Source organism: Vombatus ursinus, unplaced genomic scaffold, assembly GCF_900497805.2.
Source record: "Vombatus ursinus unplaced genomic scaffold, bare-nosed wombat genome assembly UNPS02014861.1, whole genome shotgun sequence".
NCBI classification, from domain to species: domain Eukaryota; kingdom Metazoa; phylum Chordata; class Mammalia; order Diprotodontia; family Vombatidae; genus Vombatus; species Vombatus ursinus.
Genome location: NW_020954639.1, coordinates 6,903,811 through 6,925,734, shown reverse-complemented (window position 1 = coordinate 6,925,734; position 21,924 = coordinate 6,903,811). Strand labels below are relative to the sequence as shown.

At 39.8% G+C, this 21,924-nt stretch overlaps 1 protein-coding gene across 3 annotated transcripts in view; it reads left to right on the top strand.

The window, feature by feature from the left end:
• The window catches only part of CCNY (cyclin Y), a 288,024-nt gene that overhangs the window by 135,032 nt on the left and 131,068 nt on the right, over positions 1–21,924 (top strand). The window contains exon 1 of one of the 3 annotated variants that reach the window (XM_027841626.1): positions 15,398–15,515. The exons of the other annotated variants lie outside the window; for them this stretch is intronic. The gene's annotated coding sequence lies outside the window, so the exon portion shown is untranslated. Of the gene's footprint in view, positions 1–15,397; positions 15,516–21,924 lie in introns of those variants that run through there. 3 annotated transcript variants of the gene reach the window in all.

The window sequence follows — 21,924 nt, the reverse complement described above, 5'->3', positions numbered from 1 at the left end:
GAAGCATTATAGGAGAGAAAGGAACATATAAGAGAGATGTTAGGAAGGTCTTAACAAAAGTTTGGATATGGGAGGTGAGAAGGAGTGAGAAGTTTAGGATGATACATAATTGTGAGCCTTTGTGACCAGGAGAATGGTAATGACCTCAACAGTAATAGGGAAGGGGCAAGGTGGTGCAGTGGATAGAGCTCCAGCCTTGGAGTCAGGAAGACCCGAGTTCAAATCCGGACTCAGACTCTTGACACTTACTAGCTGTGTGACCCCTGGGCAAGTCACTTAACCCCAATTGCCACACACACACGTATACTGGCCGCACGCCGACCTTCTGCCAGCCGTACGCCGGTACCCACTCCTTCTATAAGGAGCACACTACCAGAGTCTTACTCACACCCGAGTCTTCGGTCCTCAGCCGGATCACCACACAGAGACGAGCCATCAGGAGGCATCAACACCAGAGCTTTATTCAGAGGCCAACACAGCAAGCCATCATAGCAAGCCCAAGCAGCAAGGCCAGAGCAACAGGGCAGGAGCCAGGGGAGAGCATGTGTGTGATCTGACCACGCTTGTTCCTAAAAACCTACCTAGCCCCTCCTCCCCAGCCCGCTTACTAGCCAATGATTGTAGGGTCAGATACTGGAAGAGGCTGTCTGAGTTTAGCACACCAAGGGGGAGGGAGTGACGTAGGAGGCTAGGACCGGATATAGGAAGGAGGGGTCTGGGATTGACGCATAGACAAGAATACGTGACCTAGGAAGTCAGACTCAGGAGGGGTCTGGGGTCAGTGCTGCACAAAGGGACCCAGGAAGTCAGGAAAGTCACAAGAGGCATCTGGGGATGACGTTGCATATAGGGAGGGGACTAAGCAAAGGGAACTCAGTCCTCTGCCATCCCACTCCCACGTGGCACCGCCCCTTGCCTCAGGAGCTCAAGCTCGGCTACTTCCTTACACCCAGCTTATCTCACAAGCACCGCCCATTGCCTCAGGGCTTCTCCGTATCCAGACCATCCCAGTTCACCATGACCCTGCCTACCACAGCCCCTTCTTCGACTTCCAAAATACCCAGATCTTACCCTACCCTTGCCACAGCGCCCAACCTGGTAGCTGCCAACATCAGACAGTCCCTCACACACACGCAACTTAATTTAAAAAAAAAACTGTTAGGGAAGGTTGGGAGGTAGGAGGGACATTGCAAGTGACTGGAAAATGTGAAGGTGGGGAAATGAAAGGCATATTCAGGAGGCAATAAATAACCTCATTTGGCTGATGCAAAAAATTTGAGAAGATTTAGAAGCTGAAGGTCAAGTGTTTTTACAAAATTTAAATGAGGTTTGTAGTTAATTGTAAAGTGAGAAATCATTTATAAAGTTATATTCTAGACTCCTGGCATTGGAGTCAGGATAAGCTGGGTTCAAAGTCTTGGTTCTGACACATAATTGTATGTGGTCATGGGTCCATCCCCTTAACCTTGAAGTGTGTAGGCAGCTTTCAAAGACTATAAGTTGTAGCCCCATTGCTGATTATCATCACTAGAGGGAATTTCCACAAGTGGGGGGGGTCCCACACAGGTGAAACCACAAGTCTCCCCTGCTTCCCACCCCAAATCTGACTGAATGAAATAAAATTGACCAGACATAAATATGTCTAGCAAAGTCAAGGAGTCATCAACATGGTCATTTTCAAGATTCCCACCCTAAACTGTTTGACTTTTGTTTATTCTGTGGGAAGTATTTTGACTACCCAAATTTTGTTAGTTAAATATGAACCCCTAGTATAGATTCTAGGAGTCCTAGAATGATTCATAGTTTAGTAGCATAATAATTTGCAAAATGCCTTGGAAGTTTATTGAATCCATTTTAAACCTCTGGAAAGAAGAAATACTTTACAGGGAATAAGAATCATTACCTTCTCGCCTTCCCTAAACCCCGGGAAGATGTAATAACATCATGAATATCAGTGTTTTATGTCTTAAGAAGCTAAAAATGTTTTTTTGGGCATGTGGGAGTAGAGTATAATTTTCTTCTTCCTTTTAGAATAGTTATTATTAACCTGTGGGCACCTGTGTGGCACAGTGGATAGAGTAGTGGACCTGGAGTCAGGAGTACTCATCTTCCTGAGTTCAAATCTGGCCTCAGACACTTACTAGCTGTGTGAACCTGGGGTGGGTAACTTAACCCTGTTTACCACAGTTTCCTCATCTATAAAATGAGCTGGAGAAGGAATTAGCAAACCACTCTAAGTATCTTTATCAAGAAAACCCCAAATGAGGTCATGAAGAGTTGAAAATGAGTGATAACAACTGAACGACAATTATTATCCTGTAGTCCATGAAATTAAAAATATTTTGATGATGGTATTTCAATCTAATTGGGTTTTCTTTTTTTGACTTTGTGCATTTAAGAACATTGTTCTGAGAAGGAATCATAGGCCTCACCAGACTGCCAAAGGGGGCCATGACACAGAAAGGGTTAAGAACCCCTGCTTTAGAGAATATTGCTCTTACATATTATTGTGGAGATAGGAACTGAGTTAAAAAGAGAGATGTCTTTTCAGCATAAGTCAACATATCCCTCTGACACTGTATACATGATTGCCTTGTGGTTCACACTGGCCCCCACTGTTTGCAGAGCCTCATGACTCATTTTTATTTTTAGAACCTAGACACTGATTCCTAAAGCCTTCATCTGCAAAGAGCTCCTCACTTCTTGATTTTGGCCCTTCCTAAGCCAATGTCCTTTGCCTCAAATGTTTCTACTTGGTTTATGACTTAGTTGAACTGTTCAAATTTTTGTTTCTCATGGTTTATTTTAAAACTCCAACCGGTGCTCTCCTCTCTTCATCAGCTCGTTCTACGTGGTGCATCTCCTGCTCCAAAGAATTTTGTTGTGATGAACATTGAGTGAATGTTGTTGGACTTGTCTTTTGGCTCTGGGCAAGTTTCTGAACCTGTCTTCTAGCCGTGTTTCAATTTTCTCGTGTACAGTTAATGAGATAGTCTCTAAGATCTTTTCCAGGACCATGAAACCTTGGACAAGCCTCACCTTGTCTAGTTCCCAGTTTTCTCATTTGAAAAGTGAGGCGATTTGACTAGACTTTCTATTGCTCTTTCCATATGTGAGATGCAATGAATCAAGTCATATGTGACTGACTTAGTGATGATTTTCATAAAGTGCTGGGAGGGAAATTCCACAGCAGTGCCTGAGGGAGAGTTATTTTGATATTTTTGTTTTGCATTTCTTTAGTTTTATCTTAGAATATCCCATTTGTGTTTCTTATCTAACATGTTAGGCAACCATCCCATCTTATATTTTGGGCTGCTTATAATTTCTGGCTATTATATAATTATTGAAGTTCCTAAGCACTTAAGATGACTTACTAATCTTTCTTTTTCTCTCTCTTTTTCATTTTCTGCAAACCAATGACCTGTACTTAAAACAAATGAAAACTAGAGCTTAAAATTTTCAGGTCCAAAGTGTAATATTTGTCATCTCCTAGTAGTTTAGATTTGAAAAGTGAGCACACAAAGTTATTAGTTTCTTCCTAGATATTGTGACCACAGTCTGTGAAATATGTGACCAGGAAGATAATAGTATTCATAGTTGGTAACTGAGACACAGTCTTATGGCACAAGCAACCACATTTCACAAATGTGTGCTCACATCAATTCAATAGGCCTTTATTAAGTGAGTACTATGTGCCAGGCTTTACATCGCCAGGAGTTGAAGACAGAGACAGAAAGGGAGATCAATCTTTTCTATCAAGAAGCTTCCATTCTGCCAGAATCGGTTTATAAGCAGACTTACCCCTTGAATTATGCTTCTTCTAAGAAAATGGACCTCATTTATTAAAACAACTAAGTATAGCTAAATATAAAAAATGAGGAATATAGTTAATACACCTCATAGTAGCACATTTTAAAAGTATGATAAATCTTTTTAAACTTTCTTAAACTCTTCTCAATTATGCCTAATCCAACACTAGTTTTCCCCAGTGCTTAAGCCTAATTCACCTTGAGCTTTTTCCAATTAGACTTTCCCAGGGCTTTTCAGCAGCTCCTGGATATTCTGCAGTGTTCAAAGGTATAAAAAGCCCCACCATTCTTTCTTCTACTATGTCTTTTCATCTGTAACTGTTTTTTCCACCATTTCTAGGAAATGAGAGGCTATCTTCCCTGCACTTTACTGTCAGTGTGAGAGCTCTGGGTTTCTGTGTGTTCTCCTCTTCCATGATGAGAAGCAGATAGAGTACATGTAGCTTTGTTCTCACTACGTTTGCTGGGGCTGTTCTTTATCCAGTCAGAAAAAAAAGACTTTTTCTCCCTCTACTTGGCTCTCTTAACTATAGCTCTCTGATATTTGGAGTTAGGGTTGTGGTGAGCTGTACCACACTAAGCTGCATAAAATAATAGAAAGAGTCAGGGCCTTGGAGTCAGTAAATCTAGGTTCTAATTCTAGTTCAGCAATTCAGTAATTGTGTGACTTTTGGCAAATCACCTAAACTCTCGGCACCTTAGCTGACTCATCTGTAAAAATATTTAGGATTAGGTGAGCTATGAGGTTCATTTCAAGACTTAAATCCAGTAATCCTGAATTGTATTGAATACTTAATAGAGGCAAGGTGGTGAAGCAGAGAGAGCAATTGGCTCTGGGTTCAAATCCCACCCATGTCAATTACTGCATATGTGACCATAGCCAAATCACTCTATCTCTCAAAACCACAGAGTCTCATCTGCAAAATTGGGGTGGTGGTCTAAATGGCCTCTGAGGTCACTTTCCTCTCCAGATCTATGATCATAAGTTAACTCACCAGTAATGTTTCTGTTGACTCTCTTAGTTGTAACTTAAACGGACACCCTGCTCACTCGTGAAGCTTGAAACAGTCGATTCTGGAATTCTGGACCATCTACTAAAGTTGCATATTTTTCCAGATTCCTGGAAAGCTCTTTTGAAAAAGAGACCCATGGGGGATCTCTTATTCCCCATAGATACTGAGAATTCAAAAGGAGGAGCTTGTGAAAGCCAGATGGAAACTCCATGTTCTCCTAAAGATAAGGGTCTTTGGGCAGCATTTCCCACTCATAATCTTGACCATGGACTCAGATGACCAAGGCAGCTCTACATGTTAAACACATGCTGGGAACTGGAAAAAAAAACAACTAAGAAATGTGTGTTATACTTTGGGGGAGGGATGGGGATGGTAAAGGGTGATCTATCAGAGAAATGATTTTAGAATTCCTATTTCCCTGTTAGGATACATAGACTCAGTTCTGCTCTGCCGAGAAGAAGAAAAAGCTAACAGTGAGGCAAGTGGTTCTCTATCTTGGAAAAAGGCATAGAGAGAGCACAGGTGTTGTTCTAGAACTCTGACAACAAAGGAAGAAATTAACCACATAGGAGGAGAGAACTTACTCTGAGATGTCAGCAAAGATGAGCAATGAAGTAAGATTTGGTGAAATTCTAGCAGTGGTAGGAAAATGGCAGCCTCTTAAATTCTGTTGACAGCCTTCCTAACAAGGGTTTTGGTCCCAAGAACAGGAACTATGTCCTTTGGGGTAGAAGTCTTCTTACATGCAGCGATGTCCTCTTTTATCTGACATCATCGGGGAACAAGGTGTTGTGCATCAATGAATTTTCTGGAGGACAGAAGTATGCTTTTTCTTCCCCCAATTATTAAGAATTTAATTATCTTTAACATTTAATTACTTTTTGGCTGGACTTGGGATTTCCCAAGTGTAGGGAGCTCCCAGCACTGCCTCTGTAACTTAAAATCTTAGGCAGTTTTGCCCGGGACATTGAGAGTTTAAGTGACTTGCTCAGAGTGGTGGCCAGTTTGTGTCAGAGGTGGGATTTGAACCCAGCTTTGTAGATCTATCTCTAACCTTGATACCATTCTATCCTTCAACTTTTAACCATTTTTATAGAAATCTTTCTTAAATGAATTATTCACTTCCCTGCCTTTTTGAAGAGTAAATGTAATATAGTTTAACCTTTTCTTGATGATCCAGAGGGATCTTTATGAACATCAAGCATTATTCTATGCCAAAATACTGAGATTTCCATGCTTGGTGGGATATATTTGGTTATTTGACTGATCCTTTTAGTTTTCGAGATCTTGTTTTCACTTAAAAAAACCCCCAAACCCAACCTTTTTGTGATTTTCCTCTCTTATTGTCAAGCTGTCAGCTGTTGATTATTTCTACTGTCAATATAAGTGCCTCTACTATCCATCCCTGGCTGCATTTTTGGCACAGATTCTCCTCCTTCCCCCTTCCAATTTTCTGTTTCATTCTTCTGTGGATTAGGAAATCAGATAGCCAAGCTTTTGAAAAAAACTGTATTTTTAAGAACATTTTTAAGAAATATATTTTTAAAGTTTATTACACAGAGTTGTTGGAAGGAAAGTATTTTGTAAACCTTAAAGTGTTATATAAATATGAGTTATTATGATGATAATTACAACTACCACTGCTGCTGCGGCTGCTGCTGCTACTACTACTACACCTTATGGCTTCCTTTCTGGGTTTTAGCTTTATTTGGAATGATTGTCTAAGAGTTGACTTTTAGACAGATTAGATGCTGTTGGACTTCCTTCATAAATGGATGATAAGGTATAAAGTCCAAAATGTGTTTTTCCTTTTTACTTCAGGAAATCCAAAGTGAAACCAGTTTAGCCTGTGTATTCTCCTTTGACAGTGTTGTTTAGAAGCACAGGAGTGTCATTATCTCTCAGAAGTAAGCTTTTGTAAGGGGAAAACTGTTGGTAGGACCCTCAGGAAAGAGGGCACTGGTGGTGTCCAAAGGAGGATGAGGTGCACATTTAAGGGTTCTAGAGAAAGGGAAAGAACATAACTTCAAAGGACTCATGGCAGTTCTGAAGCTGTAGAGGACCTCATGGTAAGGAAGTTCCTGAGCAGCAATAAAGAATTCAGAAGGAAGGGAGAAAGGAATAGATTGGGGAATGTAAGAATAAGTGAATGAAATAAGGAGGAAATCATGTAGAAAGGGAAGGGTAGGGCATTGAAGTTACAGTGTTATTTTCAGCTGAATAGGAAAAAGACTACTAAGGAAAGACTTTTTTACTGCTGTCTTATATGATTTCCCAAATGGGATATAATCGTAATTTTGCTGCTGTCCATATCCTAGACTAAGCATTTCCCTTTCCTCTCTTCCCATTGTCCCTTGCCTGGTCTATAGTGCCTTACACATAATAGGCATCCAGTGAATATTTTTGCATTAAGTGATTGATTTCATGGAGTAGAATATAGAGTAACCGATTTATTTGGTGGCAAGAAAAAAGCCTTTCTTCCTAATGTGATTTTAAAGGAAAGTAATTTGATTTGAGATGAAGAAAATACATGTATATATCTAAATGGGAACATATTGATATACTATGGGTAGTATATAATATAATGTATTTTATAGTATATACTATATATGTCACATACAGTACATACTGTATTATATAGTTTATAGTGCATGTATACTATATTATAGTATATACACATATGTATATACTGTGCTATAGTATGCACATGTAGTATACTGTAATATATAGCATATGCATACAATATAGTATATACAAGTATATTATAGTAGTATATTATACTAGTATATAGCATATTATACTCACTAAATTCTGGGTATTCTCAATACCTATATGTATTATAATGGAGTATAGCAGGGTATTGGAAAATGGGATTGGCCCTTAGTATCATGGCCACCTTGAGAATACCCACAGTTGGGGATGGAGGTGGGTGGGTATGGTTCTGGAGTTTCAGTCGATCCATACTACCTTGGTTAGGACTGATCAGTCAGTCAATCATCAAGAAATTAAATGCCTGTTATGTGTTAGGCATTATGCAAAGTTTTGAGGATATGTAACTACAAAGAATAAAACAATTCCCATTCTCAAAGAGTCTTATCCCATTAAGGGAGAAAACAAGTACACATGTAAGGATATATGGGATAAATATTAAGAGAAAACCAGAAATAAGTACAAGACTTAAGGCAGCTAGAGAAGGAAAGCAAAGGCAATTGGGGGATTCAGGAAAGGTTTTACCCAGAAGACAGTGCTTAAGCCACTTCTGTGAGGCAAAGGTAGAGAGAGAGAGAGAGAGAGAGAGAGAGAGAGAGAGAGAGGGCATTCCAATGAGGAACAGATGGCCAATGCAATTGCCCCCATAACAGATGGAGAAATAGAGAGAAGGCCAATTTAGATAGTAGAGTGTGCAGGAAGAGGGCTAATACACACTGAGCTTGAAAAGGTAGTTTGGGGCCAGGTTATAAAGAACTTTAAAAGGTAAACAGAGGAATTTATGTATTAGTCTAGAGCCACTGAGGGAGTCATACGGTCATATTTGTGCTTAAAGATAATCACTTTGGGAACTGTATGGACTAGATGTGAGTACAGATGGACTGGAGTGAGGAGAGACTCGAGGGAGGGAGATCAATTAGGACGCTCTTGCAGTGGTTCAGGGAAGAGATGATGTAAGTTTGAACTAAGGTGATTCCGGGGGAATAGAGACTCAGATGTCAAGTGTGACAGATGTAGAGGGAGAAATGGTGAGATTTAGCGTTTCATTGGATATATGAGGTAAGGGGGAAATGAGAAGCTAAGAATGATGCTGAGATTGTGGACCTGGAAATAAGAAAGCTTTAGAAAGAAGAGTTTGGAGAGCTAGATGATGAATTCTGTCATCATGATGAGTTTGAGATGCCTATGGGACATGCAATTTGAAATCTCAAGAGTAGTTACTGTCCCCCTACACTGTTATGTACTCATGGGCTTCATTGCTTTCAGAATAGCAATTTTTACACTAGCTCCTGGTATGGATGGGTGAAACTAGGCTATTCTAGTGTTTTATAAGCCCATAAATAGCATCTGACACTTATTTGGAAAAAAAAAAACAAAACTAGGGTGGCCCTTGGGGGGAGTGGGCTGGGGTAGGGTGGCCTGTGAAGGAAAGAAGTGTCCAAAAGCAGCTTGTGGACATAGAGATTTGAAAAACGAAGGATCCCCCCAGAAGAAAAAAAAAATCCAGGAAATTGCCTGTGCCAGGTACCAAAGCAGTAAAACAAACAGTTAAACAGATTGAGGCTCCAGGCCTCAGTGAACTTTTACTGATATTAAGCATTACAAACACTTGTTAATAATGCTTGTTAATTATGCTGTTAGACAGATACTCATTAACCCAGATGTTAAACTAAGTTAGAAAGTTCTGTGATTTTAATGCAACCCTTTTATTTTAAGGCACAATCAGCACTTTTCACCCATCGGTTTATTTTTACAATAGTCTGATAATATAGTTTTGGACCAATTAATGTTGATTCTAGCAGATGTCAGGACTTTATAGGATCTGTAATGTCTGTATGGGGTTTAGTCAATAAGTTGTCAGTCCTTAAATACTTAGTAAGAGCCTGCCCTGTGCCAGACGTTGTGCTAAGTGATGAGGATACAAAGGAAGGCAAAAGACAGTCCTTCTTTTCAAAGAGCTCGCAGCCCATAGATTCCCTTCACGTTCACATATAGCCCCTCCCCCGAGTAGATCTTTGTGTATAACGATGACCAAAAATTCATCACCTTATGGCCAGCCTGGTCACAAACGTCTTAAAACTTAGCTCTGTTGGTCTTTGGTGGCAAGACATATAGTCAGTCAATCAACCAAACAACCTATGATGGAATATTCTTTGTTATATGGGATGATTCTTTAGGAGGCAGGAGGGGGAAAGATAAAGGGGAAAATATAGGCAATATAAAAACAAAAGACAGTAATTTTTTTTTAAAAAAGAGCTTGTTGGTAGTATACTGGTCCCAGAGATACAGACAAAAATAAGACAGTCTTTGCCCTCAAGGAGTTTATGTTCTTATAGGGAGACACTCACATAAAGAGAAATGTAAAATAGGCACATATGTAATATGTATTTTTAGAGGTAATTAAGGATAATATTTTGAATGGGGGAAGAAAAGACACTAACACCTGGGGGTGGGGATCAGAAAGGGCCTCCCATGGAAAGTGGGGCCTGAGTGGAGCTTTGAGGGAAGTTAGGGATTCTGTAATGTGGTGCTGAAGAGAGAGTATGGTCCTAACCTGCCAGAACATATGGTCCATTTGGAATGGCCTTCAAAAACCCAGTCTCTCCCCTGCCACAATGAGGGATCAGAGGAGGGCTTGGTGGACATATTTGTATCTGAGGTACAGGCAAGTTATTTGATCTGCTCAGTAATAATAACAACTCATATTTATATAGGCTTTCTGTTTTGCAGAGAGTTGTCCTCATGAAAACCCTGTGAGACAGAGTAACGTAAAGATGAAGCTGGAAGGTTTAGTCTGAGGCTACTTCACCCTGGGAATCAATGCTGCCTTTCTTGTTAGAGCGTCTTTCCCCCAAATAGAGAGAGATCCCTTAGGAATTCCTTGCTCTTCCTTACACACAGTACTCCAGCTCCATTCTCTGGGCCATCATGGCCCTTCGCCATGCCTGGAATACCCTCCTTCACCTCATCTTAGAAGCCTTCAAAGCCCAGTGTAAACATTACTTCCTATACACGGCCTTTCCCAATGTCACCCAGTTGCTCATACCTTCCCCACCCATGAACTTGTATTTACTTCATGTTTATTTTAAATAGATTTGTGTGCATGTCATCTCCCTCAAAAGAAAAGCAAGAACTATTGTTTTTGTTTCTTCAGGACGCAATACAGAGCTTGGCATATAGTAGGGACTCAATAAATGCTAGCGTGATAAAAAGAGGGAGATTTTCAACTGAAACTTTCTTTGGACCAGGCTTTTTTTTTGGTGGTATTTATGGCCTAAAATGCTAAAACATTTGAGGTTATTTCATCTCTGAGAGATATATAGTCTACGGCTTCCCATCCATTTCTATGGAACCGTGGTATTTTAGGTAATGTGAATTGGATGCCATGATGACGTATTAATTGTAGTGATATTTTCCTCTCCAAATGATAAACTATGAATTGATGAATACATCTTTTTAAAAGATACATGCACAAAATTAAAAATTAAAATTTAATTAAAATTAAAAGTTAAAATTACATGTGGCAGTTTTTCAATATGAAAATGTGATTATTTCCTTTTCTTATGCTCCAGAATTTCCTGCCACTTCCACTTTGTCCCTGGGGAAGTTTATATTTTCAGATTTCTCAGATTGGCATTTATGGGTTCCTTCAATTTTGGGGGTGAAGATACTGAACTTAGTTCTAACTGTGCAAGAATACTAACTTTGACCAAAATGCACAAGGCTCATTTTGCATATTCTTTGTCATCTAGCTTGGGGGAAGGAATTCAGGATGACCAGCACATCTTCACTCCATGTAAAAATATGTTCTTGGGACACATGCGCCTCCTTTCCCCCTCTATGCCGCCATGATGTAAACTGCAACCTATTTCTCTCCTCTCATTCTTGTGATTCTTGTCTATATCCTCTCATAAATTCTCAGGCTGGGGAGTCTAGCCAAAGTACTTTGGATCTCCTGATCTGCCTGTTTCTTCCTTTCCTCTCTCCCCTCTCTCCTCTTTCTCTTTTCTCCTCCCCTCTCTCTTCTTTCTCCCTTCTCCCCTTTTTCTTCCTTCTCCCTTTCTCTCCTCTTTCTTCTTTTCCTTTTCCTTTCTCTCTTATCTCCATTTTGCCTTTCCTCCTCTTTCCTCTGTCTCTTCTGCCTCTTCTGTCCCTTCTCTTCTGCTTTTTCCTCCTCTATCTCCTCCTCTATCTCCTCTTACTCCTCCTCCTCTTTATCATCTTCATCAGCATCATCATCACCAATCATCTACCTAGGTATGGTTGACTTACTGAGAATTCACATACAGGCATGTATGTTGGGCCACTATCAGGTGCCTTTTAATGTCCTATTTTGTGATTCTTGTCTTCTAAATATGGCTTTGTTTTAGTGTGTTGCTGGATGGAGCTATTGTGATCCATGGACAAGTGGGCTTTTCATCTGTTGATGAAAGCAAAGTAGAAACCAATTTTTTTCCAGATTACTTTGTCTTTGGGAGGAAAAGTGTCCAGAAGAATACGTTCTTTCCCAGATATTGCATTATTTGTGATCTTCCATAACTAAGCAGCTCCCCTTCTTTTCATGTTGTTCTTCATTTCCTCTGATTCTCATTCTTTTAGTTTTAGTAAACTGTCACTAGAACTTTAATTAAAAATTAAGAATTTCAAATGGAAGAATTGAAATTGCCTGAATGAATGCAGTGCAAGATAGTACAGATATTGTCTCCCTTTGCAGAATAGATGTCTTCCTATAGAGCTTATTCCAGTAATTTAATCTTATTTTCCTTTTGACATTCTTTATACAATTAGGGATGATTTCCCTTTGAAAAAGAATTGGCCTTAGGGTACAATAAAATTACATTGAAAAGAACAGCCAACCTTTTCACACCACGTATTTAAAAATAACCTTAACATGTAAAATGTTGGTAGCTGTAATTGAAAATAATTCAGTACTTCAAATGCATTGGCATGGGTACTCCCCCCACCAACGCAGAAGGTGTGTCTTCTGTAGTTTAATAGAAGGTCTTTATGTGATACCATGGTCAATAAAATACATTTTTTTTCTAAACTTCTGCTGAAGGATATTTTAAAATAATATTTTTAAATCATAAGATATTAGAAGAAGTCACAATGTGAATGCAAAGTAAACCCCATTAAAGGGCTCTTGATGTCTTACCAAGGGGCAGGTAACCTCAGGTTTCTTAATTAAGGCTAGGCCATTAGGGCACAAAGCTCTGACTGGTCTAAGCTGGAACAGCTTCAGATGCTGGCCCGGTGACAGAGCCTATGTCTTTCCTCTGAAGACCAGCCTAGCTAACCTCCACTCAGAGAGTTTCATCACCTGCACATTGGCCCCCAGGGTATATATTTTTTCCAGCCACTGAAACTTAAAAGGATCATCTCCTAAGGCATGAAAGGATTGATATCCGTGTTGGTGGAGGACTTGTACTCATAATGACAAAATTATAGGTTCTTGAAATATTAAAGAATTGCTGAATGTAATGTAGCCAATCTTATTATTTTTTTACATTTGGTATAGTGCTCTAAAAGTCTAAAATAAAAAAATACATAATATTACTGTAATCATTAGGGCAGTGGATAGAGTGCTGGACTTGGATTCTGAAAGATCTGAGTGTGAATCTTGCCTTCAGATGCTTACTGGCTGTGTGGCTCTGGGCAAGACATTTAACCTTTCTCAATGGAGATAATAATAGTACCTACCTCATAACGTTGCATGGAGGATTGAACGACATAATAGGTAAAGCACTTTGTAAGTTTTACAGTGCTATAAAGGGTGTACCAAAAGTCTTAATGCAGTTTGGGATATCCTATATAAATCCTGGCGATGGTGATGATGCAGCTGCCTTCCTTGAATAGACTATGATGGGCAGGGAAGTTGTCCAAGGCTTATAGTCCTCAACAAGAAACATTTTTGTCAATAATAGCAGCCCACATTTGTATATCACTTTTAAATTTGCAAAATGTTGTAATAATAATGAGGCAGCTAGGTGACTCAGGGCCTGAAGTCAGGAAGACCTGAGTTCAAATCCAGCCTCAGACGCTTGCTAGCCGTGTGAGCCTGAGTAAGTCTTTAACCTCTGTTTGCCTTAATCCACTGGAAAAGGGAATGGCAAACCACTCCAGTATCTTTGCCAAGAAAACCCCATGGACAGTATGGGGTGAACTTGCAACAGCAAAAATAATAATAACTAACATTTATATAACTTCTACCATGTGCCAGGCACTGTACAGAGCACTTTATTATTATTATCTCATGTGATCCTCACAACAACCCTGGGAGGTAGGTGCTATTATTATCCCCATTTTACAGATGAGGAGACTGAGGCAAACAGAGGTTAAGTGACTTGCCCCAAAGTTTCACATCTAGGAAGTATCTGAGATCAGATTTGAACTCAGGTCTTTTTGAATCCAAACCTGGCACTCTATTCACTACACCATCCAACTGCCCCTTGCAACAACCCTCTAAGCTGGAAGGGGAATACAAATGTTATTCTATTCCTACTGCACAGATGAGGAAGCTGTGTTTGAGGCTAAGTGGCATCCTCTCAGGTGACTCAGTTAAATGTCAGAGCCAGGACTAGAACTCAGGTCTTTTGCCTGTTCTTTGATGCTAGGAATTAGGAGTAAACTATGTGGTTCCTGAACTTTAGAGGTTTGCTGTTTAGAGGGGAAACCAGAATGAAAGAAAACACAAAATACTTGCTTGCATATTAAGTGCCTAATATAGCACCCTATGCACACACTTACCTGGCACTGCCAACTCTGCCGCCTTTATTAATTCCCTTGCTTGATCTCCCCAACAAGATTGTAAGGGGGGTGCTCCCAGTATTATTAATGCTGTGGCTTCCAGAGGCCAGTGCCTTGCCCAGGGTCATTTAACTAGTCCGTGCCAGAGGCAGGCTTTGAATCAAGGTCTCTCCTAACTTTTGAACCCTTTCCATTATGTCATGCTGCTATAGGCATTAAGGGGGGAGTGCTGGGGTGTTGGGGAAATACCCTGCCTCCTGAGGAAGGATTTGGTATGGGTCTTGAAGACAAATAGGACTGATATAAATGGAGAGGAGGAAAGAGGGCATTTTGGGCAGGAAGGACAGTGTGTACAATGCCAGAAGGACAGGGAGGCATATCAAGGTTTGGGGAATGACAGGTCTGCCATTTTGGCTGGAGTGAATGGTTTTGTATACAGGGGTAATTCAGGTAAGTATCAGATTGCACAGAGCCTTGAAGGCCGCCATCTTGAAGGTTATGAAGAGGGTGATGACATTTGTAAAGTAATATTTTAGGAACATCCGTCTAGCTGTGATGTGTAGGATGGGGATGAAATACAAAAGAGAAATTAGAGGCAAAGAACAGTTGAGAGAGATGTAACAGTCCAAGAAAGATGTGATAAGTGTCTAGATTAAGACAATGGCAGTGAGAATGGAAAAGTAAGGTATGGATGTAAGAAACAATTGTGAAGGAAAAATGGACAGGAACTGGTGGCTGACTGGATTGGGGAGGTGTTTGGGGAATGAAGTGTGGAAAGAGAAAGAGGAGAATGATAGAGGGACCTCATGGGTCATCCAGGCCTTCCCATAGCTGACTAAGGATGACTCGACTCAAAAGTTTTAAGACTGGGAGAATGGTGGTACTGTTGATAAAACAGTTAAATCTGAAGGGAAAACAATTTATTTTTGGGTGGGGGAGTAGGGAGGGATGATGTCTTTGATTTTGGATATGCAAAGTTTGAGGTGATGATGGAGATATCCAGCAGGTGGTGCAAAACGCAGGACTAAAGGTCAGCTTCTCTTCAGTCCAACTTCATTTTCTCTGCAAGGATAACACGCAACTCTCTTTGGCTGCTCAGGTCCTATTTCCAGCTCTTTGTGGAAGCCAGTAGTAAAGGCAGCAAATCAAAATGGAGTAGTTAATAAACAAAAGGGAACATACTTACTGGAGCACACAAACAGAAGGATCTGAAAAAATATGTAAACCAAGGCACCAGGTAATGTATTTTGAATCCATTCCCTGATTTTATAAATTTGTTGATAGCTAATTTTTGTCTAGCAGATGTCATTATGATAATTCAATCAGCAGTGCAGATAAACCTTAACTATGTTGAGAGCAAAGAATGTTTGTGCTTTAATATCTTTGGGAAGCCAGTATAATTGCCTGTCTTTTACAGCCCTCCCCTGACCAATAATTTTAGCCAGTGATTTCACTCTTGCTTCTATGGCAAGCCATTTTCAAAACAACTGGGAAAAATAATAGCTAACATTTATATAGCACTTTAAAGCTTCCAAAGCACAATTTCATTTGATCCTCACAACAGCCCTGTAAGGTAGGTGCTGTTATTGTAGAAAGTGAGGCTGAGAGAGGTTTTAAGCAGGTTAATTAGAGGTTAAGCCCAAGTTAACTCTGCCTCTAAGTCCGGAACTCTGTACCCCCTGGCTGGCAAAATCCAAACTTAACCAATTGGAACTGTCCTTCCTCTACCAAACGTGAGTAGGAGAAGGAACTGAAAGTCAGAGATAATGGTCCATCCACTCAATAATCGACCCCTGTGTAATTGAAAACTAACTGTGCTTCACCATTTTAACCCACAGTGGTGTGAAGCTCTGATTTTATCAGCATAGAGAACTTTTGGTGTGGAAATACCACCTACAAGTATAGATCAGCAGGTCATCAGAAAATGATACTGTTGGAGAGTTTCCCCTCTGACGCTGAGTGATCACTTATCTTGCCCTGGTCACGTAACGAGGACGTGTTAAAGACAGTACTTGAACGTATGTTTATCTGATGCCAAGGTTTGCTTTCTACCCACTCTGCCAAGTTGTCTTTTCATGTTTTCACCATAAAGCTTGGTTGTATTTAAAGTTCCAACTAAACAGGCCCAATAGTAGATTCTCCCAAAGTGGCTCATTTGATCAGGAGCTTTCTTTGTGCATAAAAGCATGAAGGATGTTCATTTCAACAAACACTAACCCAGCAAGTCCAAGTCTAAGACATTGAAGTGGGTGCTGTGGATACACAGAAGAAAGATGTGCCACATTCCTTTCTCTCAGTGAGCTTTCAAGAAAACACGCACGCGTGCGCGTGTGCACACGCAATCACACACACACAGAAGGATATGATAGATATACAAGTAAATATGATGCAGGGGAGAATGTGATAAGCCAGGAGAGATGCAGACAAAGCATTCCAAGAACATTAAAGGACAGAAGGCATCCCTTGGTGCTGGGGGGGGATTCAGGCAGACTCTTTGGAAGAGCTGCTATCTTAGCTATACCTTGAAAGGAGAGAAAGCTTTCATTAAGTTGAGATGAGGAGGGAATACGTTCTAGCCATGAGGGATAACACTTTGCTGTTGCCCGGTCATTTTAGTTGTGTCTGACTCTTCATGACTTCAACTGAGGTTTTCTTGGCAAAGATACTGGAGTGGTTTGCCATTTCCTTCTCCAGCTTATTTTACAGATGAGAAACTGAGGCAGATAAAGTTAAGTGACTTGCCCAGGGTCACATAGGTAGTATCTGAGGCTGGGTTTGAACTCAGGAAAATGAGGCTTCCTGATTCTGGACCTGGCACTCTATGCACTATGGGATAACCAGCCTGTGCAAATGCAGAGAGACAGCAAAAGAGAGGAAGGATGTTAGAGACTGCTAACATCTGGTTTATCTAGAATAGAAAGAGTTTGTATAGGCAGTCTGGCATAGGAGACAGAGAGAGAGAGAGAGAGAGAGAGAGAGAGAGAGAGAGAGAGAGAGAGAGCTGGCCTGGAGGTGAAGAAGACCTGACTTCAAGTCCTATTTCTGACACAAACTGGCCTTGTGACCCTGAAGAAGTCACTTAAGTTCTCATTGCTACAGGCAATTTTCTAAAACTATAAAGTGCATGGAAGGTGCTGACCTACAGTGATGGAGTCTGCTCACCTAGCAGTTCCCTGTATCACTGAAGTCATAGATCCAGTCCTTGTACCTAGTCTTATCCCTGTGGTAGATTTGAAAGACACTTGTATGAAACAAGATTGGAAATATAGGTTCAGGGCAGATGGGAGAGGACCTTAAATGCTAAGTTAAGGAGTTTATATTTTTATCTGATAGACAAGAGTGGGGAAAGGATTCTGAGGAAGGAAATAACATAGAGAGACCCATATGTTAGATGATTTTGACCGAAGCTATGCCAAAGCTGGTTTGGAGAGTTGAGGGGAGATCACTTAGAATACTATTGTAATCGTCTAGGTCAGAGGGGATGAAGGCAGGGCTATAGGAGAGACCTCTTTTGGTTCTCAAATTCTGTGATTTTACTCTAAAAAGAGGTGTGTGACAAACATGATTAAAAATAGCCACTGCTAAGAAATTTCCCCTTTGTTTTGTTTGTTTGTTTGTTTGTTTGTTTTTTGGGAAGCTGGGGTCTTAGAATTAGGGCCAAATTAGATGTCTTAGAATGAAAGATTTTTCTTTCCATATTTCCTTTAATTGACTGATTCATTTTGGAAACAAGGTAGCCTGGTCAGCAGAGACAATGAGTGCAAGTGATTGAGACATAGATCTCTTTTAATGATAGAATTTGATTTCATAGTCCGTACTTTGCTGGTTATCACCAGTGTGGGAAAGGGAGACTGTTCCTCTGTAACTGAAGCATTCACCAAACACCTCACATTTTACCTCTGGTTTACACTCGGGATAAAAGTGTTGAGGGTAAATTTAGACTGGCCCATATTAAAAATAGACAGAATAGCTTCATTTAAATTCTACTTACTTGTGCTAAATTGTGTTGTGTATCAATTACAATATTTACAAAGTTTTTAATTAAATTATCTTTTTATTTTAGACTTAAATACTAAAACTTAAATACATAATGTGAAAAGAAAAAGACACACATTATAAACTTATATATTGAAACTTAAATATAAAATAAGAAAAGAAAAAACATGTAGTATGCACAATAGAACATGAGAGGATTCAAAATATATAGCAATAAATTTCCATTTCAAGAAAACCCACGTAATAAATACTATGCATTGTGTTAAGAGCTGTCCATATTTGCTTTGCTTCCTCGTAGGTTTTCTTTTGTTCTCTGCGGTACACTTTTTACTCTGTCCTATATTTACAAAGTTTTGAAAAAATGCATGTTCATATTACCTATTTTATTTCCATAACTCATGGATATGAATTATAGTAAGGTATCACTCTAGACTTCAAAAAAATATTTTTGGTGTAGGCACTTGAGACTTTAAAAGATGGATTATGTTGGTAGAGAAATCATGGTGGCAGTGGTATGAGTTTTCTCTCTTTCCCCTCCACTCCATTTTTTTACCCCATTGGTCAGACAATAGCTATGCCTTTCTATCTTTTCACCTTAATTCTATAGGTGTATGTGGTATTAGTGTCACTGTGACGATGCAGGGCCAATGTGACAACGTGGGCTTTAGGAGTGGCAGAAGGAAGTGAGCTCCGGAACTGGCCCGAACAAAGCCCTTTCAGCCACCAATGGAGTTGGGCATCTGTGCTGTTCCTTAGTAGTTGCCAGGCAGTGTATGTCCAGGGATCTGCAGTCTCTCTTCCTCCGACCCCTTCCTCTCTTCTCTGCTGCCCTTCAGCCCTTATCATTTGATTCCTGTAAGTTTTCCAAACTTCACATTGATTGTGAATGTGTCATTGATGTTTGAGATTCTTACACAACTTCTGTGTCTTCTCATTTATAGTAAAGTCCCCATCTTATAAGTCTGATTTGCTGATGCTGTATGACTAGTACAACGTCTGATCTAGGGTACAAAAAAGAAGATTGTGTTGAAACCAAAAGTATAGGAAACCTATTAAAATAGTTTTTAAAAGTTAGTAGGCTTTTAAAATTAAAGACATTTCAGAAAGGCATAATATTTTTTTAAAATTGTAGCCCAGAAAAAATTCTTATTATTATTTAAAGACATATGATAGTAAAAAAAGTAATAGTAGAATGCAAAATCATAGATTTAAGAGTTGGGAGTGACCTTAAAGGCCCTCTAGTTCAACTTTCTCATTTTACAGATGAAGAAAGTGCAACCTGGAGTTGAAATGTCTTGCCCAAGGTCACACACAGAGATAGTATTAAGTAGAAGAGTCAGAATTTGAATTCATGTCTTCTGATTTCCAAATCCTGTATAGCACATTCCTATATTTATATGGTATTTCATAACAGCAAAGCCTCTTTATTCACAGTCATTTCAATTTGATACTTAAAACAACCATATCAAGGCAAATTGTATCCCACTAGTGGGGACACTGAGGTCTAGGAAAGTTCAATGAGTTGCTCTAGTTTAGGCAGCCAGTAAATGATGGACCCCAGTTATTTCCATTCTGCGATATGTGGCCCTTCATTCATGCTGTGCCATGAAGATTACATGTTGCCTCAACAGACAGAATGTAAGCTCCTTGAGGCCAGGGGAGTGTTTCACTTATGTCTTTGTATTCTCACAGCCTGGCACATAGTTGACCCCTAATAAGTTCTTATTGACTGCTTGTCAAATTGGTTTAGCAAGTAGTAGATACATAATAAACTCTTGCTGATAGATTATCATTCACGTTTTCTTCTGTCCTGCCTTCCACCCTCCTACCTTTGACTTCTAGTCTTTGCTTCTTAGGAAAAACTCTGCTAATCCTTCATAGGTTCCTTTCTTCATTCCCTGAGTATAGAGGTTCTTAACCTGGAGTCTGCAAAATAAAATTTTAAAATTGATAATTATAATACAATGGGTTTTCTTAGTAATCCTACATCTTTTATTTTATGCATTTAAAAACAATCTGAGAAGTCCCTTGTCTTCACCAGACAGCTGCCAAAAGGGGACTGTACAACCCCAAAAAAGTTTAAAAACCCCAAACTAGTATTTGTTTTGCCTTCCTCTTTTAGGTACTTGTCAACCATTTTCTAGTCTAGTTTTTTAACCCTCTAAGAGACTATTAGAAAAGATTGTGTTTTATTTAATCTTTTCATCTCCCCTAGAGTCTTGCACAGAGTATATTATGAATCTGAAGCTGTTGACCTTGAAAACCAAGGTTCCTTCTGGATCTAAGTGTATGACTTAGATGACTTAGATTCTCTCTTACTTGCTGCAAATAAAATCCTATTTTGCAAATATTCAAGAGGTCTGTAGTCTTACTCACAAGCATGGTCATTTCAGGTAGCTTGGAAGGCTTATTATGAATAGTAGCTCCTATTTTGCTATTTATTTTGCCACAGATGGCAGAAGTGCCCACCATGTTGGGGAAGGGCAGGAGAGTTCCCTGCAATCTCTGTTTCCAGTTTGCTCACCTTAACGAAAGGTTGGCTATTTTGCTGTGTGTGGTGGTAAAGCTAAGCATGTAAAGTGCTTTGCAGATCTTATGTTGTTAGAGATATAGTGCAAGCCAGTACAAAGTAAAATCACAGCCTTATTGGTTGGTTAGCTGTATATCCTTAAAAATAGTCACATTGTATAAAGGTTCTGTGAAGTAGGTACAGAGATCATTGCTCTCTAAGTCTTGCTGGTATACTGTGCAAAAATAGGAACGTCATGAACTCCAGCAGTCTCCGAGTGGGCCGGTAATTTTCCATCTCCTTTCGTGATTTCCAAAACATTATCAGTGAATTAATAAGATCTTTTGATATGAGAACCCAGCCAGGCAGAAATTCCTGCCAAACTAATGAAAGAGTAACACTTCTTTTCCCCCAAGCAAAGTTTTGGTGGTTTTAGTTTTTAATATCTTTGGCTGTCCCCACGGACCACAACTGGGGTTCCAAGTGTGTTAAACTGAGGTCTTGAGATCAGTAGAAGAATAACTTTCATTTGAAGTCATGCAGAATTCTGTGTGGGTGAAAAACCAGTGTTCCTCTGAGCCTTAGCCCTTGGGTGGTACTAGCATGGCCTCACACGAGAGTGGACACGGTGGCCTCTTAAATGGTGGCAATTAGATGCCTTAAGAATGACATCGGGGCAGTTAGGTGGTTCAGTGGATAGAGCACCAGCCTTGGATTCAGGAGGACCTGAGTTCAAATCGGCCTCAGACACATAACACTTACTAGCTGTGTGACCCTGGGCAAGTCATTTAACCCCATTGCCCAACAAAAACAAACAAACAAACAAACAAACAAACAAACAAACAAACAAACAAAAGAATGACGTCAAGGGGGCTGCATGGGCCTTCACACCAGAATGCTAAATACATCTAATGGCTCCCCTGTTAACCATCTCCACTTGGTTAATAATGGCATTTCTCTTCCCGTAAATCATCTAATGAACTCTTCTGACTCATTTTTGAATTTATTTGCGTAATTGCTGTTGTCCATTATCTATTGTGGCTTCCATCCCACTTGCCTTAGCCTAGTCTCTATGCTCTACAACTTACCCTTTTCACTCTGTCCTTTGAAATTTCTGTTTCATTGATAACAGACTTCCTCC